Source organism: Arachis stenosperma, chromosome 6 (genome assembly GCF_014773155.1).
Source record: "Arachis stenosperma cultivar V10309 chromosome 6, arast.V10309.gnm1.PFL2, whole genome shotgun sequence".
Classification (NCBI taxonomy): Eukaryota; Viridiplantae; Streptophyta; class Magnoliopsida; order Fabales; family Fabaceae; genus Arachis; species Arachis stenosperma.
In genome coordinates, this window is record NC_080382.1 from 77,539,940 (window position 1) to 77,551,141 (window position 11,202).

Below are 11,202 nucleotides of genomic sequence, written 5' to 3' on the forward strand. Positions count from 1 at the left end.
TGCCAGTGGTGGGAGCTGGAGTGGCGTTAGACGCCACTTCCTTGTTTATTACTGGCGTTTGAACGCCAAAACCATGCTCCCTTTGGGCGTTCAACGCCGGATTCATGCTTGTTTCTGGCGTTGAACGCCAGGAATGAGCATGGTCTGGGCGTTCAGCGCCAGCTTTATTCCTCTCTGGGCTCTGACTGTCCTCAGAGGGATTTTGAGTATCCACTTGTTCATTTCTTGGTTTCCTGCTGCTTTGAAGTGAGGTACTTAATGTTTTCCCACTTCTTAATTGAACTGCTTGGCATTCTTCTGCTATTTGTTTTGACAATTGCTTTTCTGTCTGCTTTAATTGTACTTCCATATTCCTGTTAGCCATTCTTGTTTCCTGTAATATTTCCTTGAATTCGGCTAGCTGCTGAGTTAGAAAGTCTAATTGCTGATTGAATTCATTAGCCTGATCCACCGGACTGAGTTCAGCAGTTACTGTTTTAGCTTCTTCTTTCATGGAAGATTCACTGCTTAGGTACAGATGTTGATTTCTGGCAACTGTATCAATAAGCTCTTGAGCCTCTTCAATTGTTTTTCTCATATGTATAGATCCACCAGCTGAGTGGTCTAGAGAAATCTGAGCTTTTTCTGTAAGCCCATAGTAGAAGATGTCTAATTGCACCCATTCTGAAAACATTTCAGAGGGGCATTTTCTTAGCATCTCTCTGTATCTCTCCCAGGCATCATAAAGAGATTCATTATCTCCTTGTTTGAAGCCTTGGATGCTTAGCCTTAGCTGTGTCATCCGTTTTGGAGGGAAATAGTGATTCAGGAATTTTTCTGACAGCTGCTTCCATGTTTTTATGCTGTTCTTAGGCTGGTTATTTAACCACCTCTTAGCTTGATCTTTTACAGCAAATGGAAACAATAATAATCTGTAGACATCCTGATCCACTTCCTTATCATGTACTATGTCAGCAATTTGCAAAAATTGTGCCAGAAACTCTGTAGGTTCTTCATGTGGAAGACCAGAATACTGACAGTTTTGCTGCACCATGATAATGAGCTGAGGATTCAACTCAAAGCTACTAACTCCAATGGAGGGTATACAGATACTACTCCCATATGAAGCAGTAGTGGGGTTAGCATATGACCCCAGAGTCCTCTTGGACTGTTCATTCCTACTTGCTTCCATGATAGAATACAAGGGATAATTTATATGTTGATTTTTTTTTTGAATTAATTTTTATAAAATAAAATAAAAAAAATGAAATAAATAAAAGAAATTGGAAATATTTTGAAATTGAAATTTGAATTTTTATATAAAATTTTCGAAAAAAAGTAGTTCAAAATTAGTTAGAAAATAAAATTTTTTTTTTTGAATTTTGAATTTTATGATGAAAGAGAAAAACACACAAAAGACACAATACTTAAAATTTTTAGATCTAATGCTCCTTATTTTCGAAAATTTTTGGAGGAAAAACACCAAGGAACACCAAACTTAAAAATTTTAAGATCAAGACACAAGAAAAACTCAAGAACACCTTGAAGATTCACAAGAACACCAAGAACAAAAGGAAGAACACCAAACTTAAAATTTTTAGAAAACTTTAATAAAATTTTCGAAAATTATGAAAAGATTAACAAGAAAACACCAAACTTAAAGTTTGGTACAAGATTCAATCAAAGAAAAATTATTTTTGAAAAAGATTCCAAAGCGTAAACCCAATTATCAAGAATATAAACCAATACTCTAGCCAATTGGGAGTAAATGTAACACTTGTTCTGAATATTCCAATTAATGCTTTAAAAAGAACACAAGTGAGACAAGAAAAGACACAAAGCAAGAAAAACTCAAGATCAACAAGAAAGATAAACAAGAACAACTTGAAGATCAAGGAAAAACAAGAACATGCAATTGACACCAAACTTAGAACAAGACACTAGACTCACGAAAAATTGACAATTAATTAAGAAAAATAATAAATTTTGAAAAGGAATTTTTGAAAAGAAACTATCCTATCAAGATTTAATGACTTTATAACAATAACAATAAATTATTCCTAATCTAAGAAATAAAATAAGCCTTCAATTGTTCAAACTCGAATAATCCCCGGCAACGGCGCCAAAAACTTGGTGCACGAATTTGTGATCCGGACAACTAACCAGCAAGTGCACTGGGTCGTCCAAGTAATACCTTACGTGAGTAAGGGTCGATCCCACGGAGATTATTGGGTTGAAGCAAGCGATGTTTATTTTATTATTCTTAGTCAGGATATTAATCAAAATTATCAGTTGGAATTATTAGATTGGAGAAATAAAAGAGAATAATAGCGTTACTTGTTGTGCAGTAATAAGAAATATGTTGGAGTTTTGGAGATGCTTTGTCCTCTGAAATTCAACTCTTCCTTGAAATCCTTCAACACACGCAAGGTTCCTTCCATGGCAAGCTCTATGTAGGGTGTCACCGTTGTCAATGGCTACCTCCCATCCTCTCAGTGAAAACGTTCCTATGCTCTGTCACAGCACGGCTAATCATCTGTCGGTTCTCAATCAGGTTGGAATAGAATCCATTGATTCTTTTGCGTCTGTCACTAACGCCCAGCCTTCAGGAGTTTGAAGCTCGTCACAGTCATTCAATCCCAGAATCGTACTCGGAATACCACAGACAAGGTTTAGACTTTCCGGATTCTCATGAATGCCACCATCAATCCGGCTTATACCACGAAGATTCTGATTAAGGAATCTAAGAGATACTCATTCAATCTGATGTAGAACGGAGGTGGTTGTCAGGCACACGTTCATGGATTGAGGAAGGTGATGAGTGTCACGGATCATCACCTTCTCCATAATTAAGCGCGAATGAACATCTTAGATAAGAACAAGCGTGTTTGAATGGAAAACAAAGGAATTGTATTAAATCATCGAGACGCTGCAGAGCTCCTCACCCCCAACAATGGAGTTTAGAGACTCATGCCATCAAAAAGTATGTAATTCAGATCTGAAAATGTCATGAGGTACCAAATGATTTTCTAAAAGCTGTTTAAATAGCAAACTAATAACCTAGGTTTACAGAATATGAGTAAACTAAGATAATTGGTGCAGAAATCCACTTCTGGGGCCCACTTGGTGTGTGCTGGGGCTGAGACTAAAGCTATCCACGAGTAGAGGCTTTTCTTGGAGTTAAACTCCAAGTTATGACGTGTTTTGGGCGTTCAACTCCGGATCATGACGTGTTTCTGGCGTTTAACTCCAGACAGCAGCATGTACTTGGCGTTCAACGCCAAGTTACGTCGTCTATCTTCGCGCAAAGTATGGACTATTATATATTGCTGGAAAGCCCTGGATGTCTACTTTCCAACGCCGTTAAGAGCACGCCAATTGGACTCCTGTAGCTCCAGAAAATCCATTTCGAGTGCAGGGAGGTCAGGATCCAACAGCATCAGCAGTCCTTTTTCAGCCTAAGTCAGATTTTTGCTCAGCTCCCTCAATTTCAGCCAGAAAATACCTGAAATCACAAAAAAATACACACACTCATAGTAAAGTCCAGAAATATGATTTTTGCCTAAAAACTAATAATATTTAACTAAAAACTAATTAAAACATGCTAAAATCTACATGAAATTACCCCCAAAAAGCGTATAAAATATCCGCTCATCAGACATGCACGCGTGGGTCATTTTGTGCTAAACGCACACCAGTCGCATGATTCCAGCCCAAATTTCTGGGCATTGGATCTTTACGCCGATATCCAGATCACGCGTTCGCATGAGTGACGCGAACATGTGGGAGGCATTTTTCGTAACTAACACGAGAGCGTGGGGCACGCGGTCGCCTGAAATAATTTGTGCCAAGGCGCATCTCCAGCCATGCTTGTGCGTGACTTTCTGTTCACTTTCCTTTCCTTCCTAATGCACTTGTGACGCGGATGCGTCATCGATGCTGTCGCGTTGCGTGCTCTTTCTCTTCTTTTTTTTGCAGTATGTAGAATGCAAAATGCAATGAATGTCATGCAAAAATTCCTGGTCCAAACAAAATTCAAAAACAGGGTAGAATGGAGAAGGAACGATCACACAATGGTGGGTTGTCTTCCACCTAGCACTTTTAGTTAAAGTCCTTGAGTTGGACATTTGATGAGCTTCCTGTAATGGTGGCTTGTGCTTAAATTCGTCCAGTAATCTCCACTAGTGTTTCGAATGCCGACATCCTCCAGGGTCCCAAACAAGGCACATAAAGCCTCTGAGCAGTTTCAAACAGGTTTCCAGGCTCCCAGGGTGTTGAATGTCAGAATAGATTCCAGGATCCCAAACTCTACTTTTACACCCATTTTTGTCTTGATCTGCATTTTTCCAGCCAGGTGATAAGTAATCTGAATTCTCACTGCAGTGACCAAACAGCTTCCGAGATCCTTTCAATTGAACTTGACACCGATCCTTGCACTTTAAATTGAAGTGTGAAACCTCATTGAATCTTGCATACCAGCGCTAAGTGCGAGTCATTCCCCTTTTGCTCTTAAAGCCGCAAAGAGCTCTAAGCTGGCCATCTGTTTCAAGCAAACCATATTCAAGTGGAAAAGTAAAGATAAAGGTCAAGGATTTTACCCACTTGAAGTTTGTGTTGGGTGGTAATGGCCTTGGGATCAGTGTTTCCAGTGGTTTTGCAAGCTCTACTCCCTTGTGGTTTTCAGTGAATTCCTCCACTTCTTTGCAAATTTTTCCATTTCAACCATGTCCGGATCAAAGTCACTGATATCTTCCTCATCACTCAAGTCATAATTGGGAGGTTGAGAAAAGTCTACCTCTGCATCATCTTCGTATTCACTTGGAGAAGATTCTTCTATCTCAAAGACTTCACTTGCGGATGCAAGTTCATTATTAAGAGGACTTGACTTGTGATTATCATCATCAAGGAGACATGCGTCTTGGGTTACTCCGTCTAATTCCTCAGAGGATACTTGCTTTGGGGGTTGTGCACTATCCTCCACAGCATCAATTGTAACGTCTTCGACGGAATTCTTCACAACTTTGGATTCTGGCGGAGTTTCGGTATCTCCTAAATCTTCAACCAACTCTTTTTTTTCTATAGTGACAGCTTCCTCTACTTGTTCTAGTACGGGGTTATGCTCTATACTGTCCACTGGAGTTTCTAGTGTCTCTTTCGTGCTACGTTCTTCATTAGATTCTCCATATGAAGCAATCGGGGTTTGTTGAGTGTCCGAATGTCTGGAAGATAATTGATTTATTGCCAGCTCCAGTTGATGAAGGGTTGTATGAAATTGGTCTACTGATTCTTCGAAGCGAACCTGTGATTCTTGGCTTGATGGATATGGACATGGCGCATAGGGGGTGGTGGTTCTTGGGAGTAATTGGATTGGCATTGGTGCAGATAAGGATCATACGGTGGCGAATGGTGAAAAGAAGCTTGTGAGTATGGTGGTTCGAAGCTATGTTAAGAGGATGGTCTCTGAGCATAGGGTGGGGCTTGTTGGTGATTACGAGGGGGTCCACCATATCTATCAGCTTGGTATGCATTGTAGAATGGTCCTTGTCCATGATATCCAGGAGGGTGTTGTTGCTAAAAGGGTTGATCAAATCCTTTTGGCTCCATCCATCTTCGATTGCTTTGACCGTGATGCATAGTCCTGTTATAGCTTCCATTCCTTTCAACAAAATTAGAACCAAACTCAAAGCGAGAGGGGTGAGAATTCATAGTAGATATCAGAAATAAGAAGGGGAAAACAAAAACAAATAAATAAGTAAAAGAAAAATATCTACAATAACCAATAATAAGGCACACGTTTGCAATTTCCCGGCAACGGCGCCATTTTGACGAACGGATTTCCTATCGGTAAAGAAATTCACAAAAATAATCGCGTTGTAAGTATAGCTTCTAAACCAACAGAAAATCCTTTCGTACAAACGTTTGGTTGTCACAAATAACAAACCCAATAAATTTTATAAACCGAAGTATTCAAACCTTGGGTCGTCTTCTTAAGGAATTGCAGGAAAGTGTGTTTTACTATTGGTTATGGAAAAAAGTGTTTTTGGGTTTTGAAAAGGTTTTGAACAAGAGAAATGGTTTGCAGAAGTTATTAAATTAATAACGAAGAAATCTCTTGGCAAGGTATGAAAACTGGAAGTCCTATCCTAGTTGTCCTTATCAATGGTGATGAGAATTATACTTTTGCTCTCACTAAGTCAACCTCTAACTATGAAGGTCAGTTAAGTGAATAAATTAATTTAACACCTAAAGTCCTAGTCAACTCCTTAAGGAAAGACTAGAATTATCGGAATCTAAATTAATCAGCAAGAATAATAATTATCAATCACGATGAGGTTGACAATTCAAGAATCACCAATTAATCAACCAAAGCCGATAATAAAAAAAAATCTAAATTCTAAATAGAGAGAAGCAATCATGAGTCTGAAATACCTCAAATTATATTAATTAAGAAAATCATAACATGAATGGTCCATAAACCAATTTGGCAACATATATAATTAACAAATAAGAGAAGTCAAAATAAAGGAATATTGAACCTGATATGAAGATGAGATAATCCTAAGGTTAAGAGAAACTCTAAGTCCTAAATCCTAATTCTAAGAGAGAGGAGAGAACCTCTCTTTCTAAAAACTACATCTAAATTCTAAAACTATGTATGTTTTATATTGTATCCAGTATATCCCGTCTCTCCCTTTTTTAATGGATAGATTCCTCCATTTATAACCCTTTTAATCTGTGTTCTCTGAGCTTGGATCTGGGCCAAAAAGGGCCCAAAAGTCCTGGGGCTGACTTCTGCAAATTCTGCAGATCACGCAGGTCACGCGTCCGCGTGGATCACGCGGTCGCGTCATCTGGAGTTTTGCTCTTCCTTGCGGTCGCGTCAGTCATGCGTTCGCGCTAGTTGCGTTTCACGGGTCATGCGTTTGCGTCATCCAAGCGCTCTTTTGCGCTAAGCACGCGTTCGCGTCGTCCATGCGGACACGTCACTGCCAGTTTCTCCAAAACTCCAATTTTGTGCTTTCCTTCTATTTTTGTATGTTTCCTTTCCATCTTTTAAGTCATTCCTGCCCTATAAAACCTGAAAGTACTCAACACACAAATCACGGCATCGAATGGTAATAAAGGATAATTAAATTTTGATTATTTTAAAGCATAGGGAACATGTTTTCTCATATGTCATATCCTAAGGAAGGAATTGTAAAACCATGCAAATTCATATGAATAAGTAGGTGAATAGTTGATAAAATTATTCAATTTAAGTACAAGATTTATCATAAAATAGTGGTTTATCACTTACCTCTTACACAATCTTGTGGGCTTTGTAGAGCTCAACACCGCGGTCGCGTGGTCGCAAACGGTGCGATGATTGGAGCTACGGCTCAAAAGTTACAAGAATTTAAAGATCAAGTGAGAGTTTGAGTTTGGGAATTGTATTCTTCCCTTGCCCAATTTGTTTGCAGTGTGTTTGATGATTGAAAGAGGAGAGAGGGTGTTCTTCAAGTGTTTTGAGCTGAGATGGGTGATGACATGTCATCATGTCATGTTTTTCTATGCTTTTTCATACAAGAAATTGATGATTTGTGCTTAAATATTGAATGCTTTTGTGCTTAATTGGTATATTTCTTTGATCTTTTGATTTGACAATCTTTGTAGGAAATAATAAGAAAAAGAAGCAAAAAAGTACAAAATAAGCTAAAAAGGAGAAAAAAAGAGTTTTGGTGCACACTTTGAAGTTGGAGCACACTTTGATGCCTTAGGCCACGCTTTTAAAAGCGTGGCCGATGACTAAAGGAAGTTTGACAATCAGCACTCACTAAGTTAACTTGGGCATTCACTAAGTTAACTTTTGCGTGAATTGCAGCTTCGAAGCAAGCTTTTTGCTATCCAGCGTTCACTAAGTTAACTTGACTCTGATAGCATTACCATGCCTCTTTCAAAGGACCATAACTTGAGCTATAGATGTCCAATTGATGCTTTTTTAGTTGCGTTGAAAAGCTGACATTCAGAGCTTTCCAACGATATATAACAATCTATATTTGGCATGAAATTAAAGCACAAGTGATAGGCATCTATAAGGCCCGAAAACCAACCAAAAAAGTGAAACAGCCAAGGATTGAAGAAGGAAACCAAGGCATAAAAGTAGCGCTACGTTGCGTTACTTGACTGAGCGCTACACATGATGAGAAAATTGGCTCAAAAGGAAGCCACCAAGGCTCGAAGAAGGAAACAAATGCAAGCAAGGGGCGCTAAGTTGGAATTTTCCAACTGAGCGCTATGTATTAGGCTTGGCACAAAGAAGACATAAGGCATCAGTAGCGTTACGTTTTCTTGAGTCACTGAGCGCTTCACTAGAAGCTGCCACATGCCTCCAACCAACTTGAACCAAAGCCAACCGAATCCATCCTTCTTCAAATTTGTTTTTTTATTCAAGGCCAAATAAAAATCAACCCATTTCATTGAAATCCAAAGCAAGCAAAGCCCATTTGACATCACTCAAAGACACAGAGAAGCTAGCTTAGGAATTTCTTTTGTAATTTGTTTTCAATTTCAATTTCATGTCCATTTTGTAAATCCTATTATAAAGGTATCAATTTCATTTCATCAAAAGGAAGGCTAGCTCTGCTAGAGAGTATTACGAGTAGGATAGAGAGCTCTTTGTTTAAATTTTCCTTTGTGAACTTGAGAAGTGGAAATCAGATTTGGGTTTTCATTTCCTTTCTGTTTCATTCTCCTTCCTCTGCAATTTCCTTCCTATTTTGATCGAGAGAGCAAGTGAGCTCTTAGATTTCTTTCTGTTTTTACTATTTTATTGAAATTGTTAATTTCTATTGAGATTTCAAAATTGATCTAAGTCTTCTTGCTGATTTCCTCTTCTGCTACTTTTACTTTTCTGCAATTATACACTTTAGTTTACATTGAGCCTGATTTTAAATCTTCTGTTCCATTTACCTTGAATTTACTTTGCTACAATTTAAATCTTTCTGTAAGTGTTCCATGTTCTGATATATTGCTTCCTTTAATTTCCAGCACCTAGCCCCCTTTTACATTTAATGCAATTTACATTTATTGTCATTTAAGATTCTGTCAATTTACATTTCTTGCTCTTTAAGATTCTCCTCATTTACTTTCTGCAAATTTAAATTTCTTGTCATTTACATTCTGTTGGTCACTCTTCACCCAAATCACCAATGTAAGCTTGACTAAACTAGTCACCCACTAAAGTTGCTTGATTCATCAATCCCTGTGGGATCGACCTCACTCTTGTGAGTTATTACTACTTGATGCGACCCGGTACACTTGCCGGTGAGTTTTGTGTTGGAAATAAAATTTTCACCCATCAATGGGTTGGACCTTGGGCCCAATACGTGCCCGATTTAGGCCGTTCGGCCCAATCTTTGGCCAAATTCTTTAAAATTAGTGTCGAAATTAGTATCACATTAAATTATAATATTTCGTTTTCAAACTTTCTAGAATAAATTCTAATTTATGGGTTAATTATATATTAATTAACCAGGTTTTACATTCTACCCGCTAAATAGAAATTTTCGCCCTTGAAAATATCGTTCGCTCCAAGAGTCCGCGCGAGTGGTTCCCTTCTCAACCTAGCGGATAGTCTATCGCCCTTTACTAATCCTTGCAGCAACTTACCTCCCACGTTCCTTCCAACCTGACCTTAGCTATCCTAACATCCTCCCAAGCTTCTCACTTTCGTTGCGTCGCTTTGATCGCTTTTTATTAAAGGCCTACCTAATCGTTTATGCTAGCCAAAGATCCTATTAAGATAACTTAGGGTTTTCTATAATAGATCATGATTTTTCATTCAACCATGTGTTACGAGTGAATACCAGTCTTCAGTATTGTCCAAAAAATGGTTAAAAGTTAAGTTATCAGTTTTCGTATTACCTTAGATTTGAGGATTGGATCTGGCTGCACCCCGATCACTCCTGTGTGGGCAATCTCTAACCAAATGTCCTTGCTTTCCGCAATTGTAACACAAACCCGAACTATAATGACACGACCTATTTGGGTGATGACCTCCACATCTCTGACATCCCAAAACAACTGAAGCAGCCGCTCTCTGTTTTCCCTTATCGTTTTCATGGGAATGCTCATTCATCGTAAAGTTATACTGTCCTTGGGAAAATGTTCTGTGTATCTTCTTCTCTTAAATCCTTAACCCATTGATGCAAATCCTTGGTTGTATTCTCTGCGGTGGGACTCCTGGCGGTCATTTTCCGCTATAGCAGCCTTCCTCACACATTTTTCAACGAAACGACTCTTGTTCACAAGTTCGGAAAAGACCATAATCTCCATCGGTCCGACAGAGCTCAAAATGTCACTTCGAAGTCCTTCTTCAAATTTAATGCACTTCCACTCTTCAAAGTCTTTAGGAGCTCCTTGACAAATACGAAAAAATCGGCATAGTTCCTCGAACTTGTAGTATACTCAGACACGGACATAGCACCCTACTTCAGCTATAGTAACTCAAGTACCTTTGCCGTCCTGACAAAATTTGGGAAGTACTTCTTATAAAATTTGACCTGGAAGGCATCCCAAGAGATAGGATCATCGCCATGCTACAGGAGGCATCGTGGAGCCTGCCACCATTACAGTGCTTCCCCAGTGAGCTGGTACGTAGCAAACTCTACACATTACTCTTCAGGCACCAGTTGTGTTTGCAGTGCTTGTTCCATGGCCTGGAACCAGGTATCAAATTTAGTCAGATTGGTAGTTCCACTAAAATTAGAGGGTTAACTTTCAGGAATATAGACAGCGTCATCGGACCATTTCCGCCATTTCCCCTATTATTATTATTGTTCATTTGCTGCCCCAGCACCTTAACAGTGGCTTGCATTGCAGCAGCCATATTCTCTAATGTTCCCATAAAGTTTACCGAGTTATGCATGTCGATTTCCGGCCCCTGAGTACTAGTATGACCTTTCCCACAGCCTCAACCACATCCATGAGGCACCATCTGGTTCCTATACACACCAAACAATCGATATCAAGTTGATCAGTCTCAATATCGGATGTCTAGTGCTTCAAAGTTCCAAATGCATGCTCATGAACGTTTATGCCAGTTATATCTATCAAATATCCTTGTAGCACATAAACACACACACACAGAGAATGCACAGAAGCATAGTCAGTCCGTCTCTCAGGCACTACAAGAAAGAAGTGCTCTAATATCATAATGTAACACCCTACCACACAGAGCCTTAT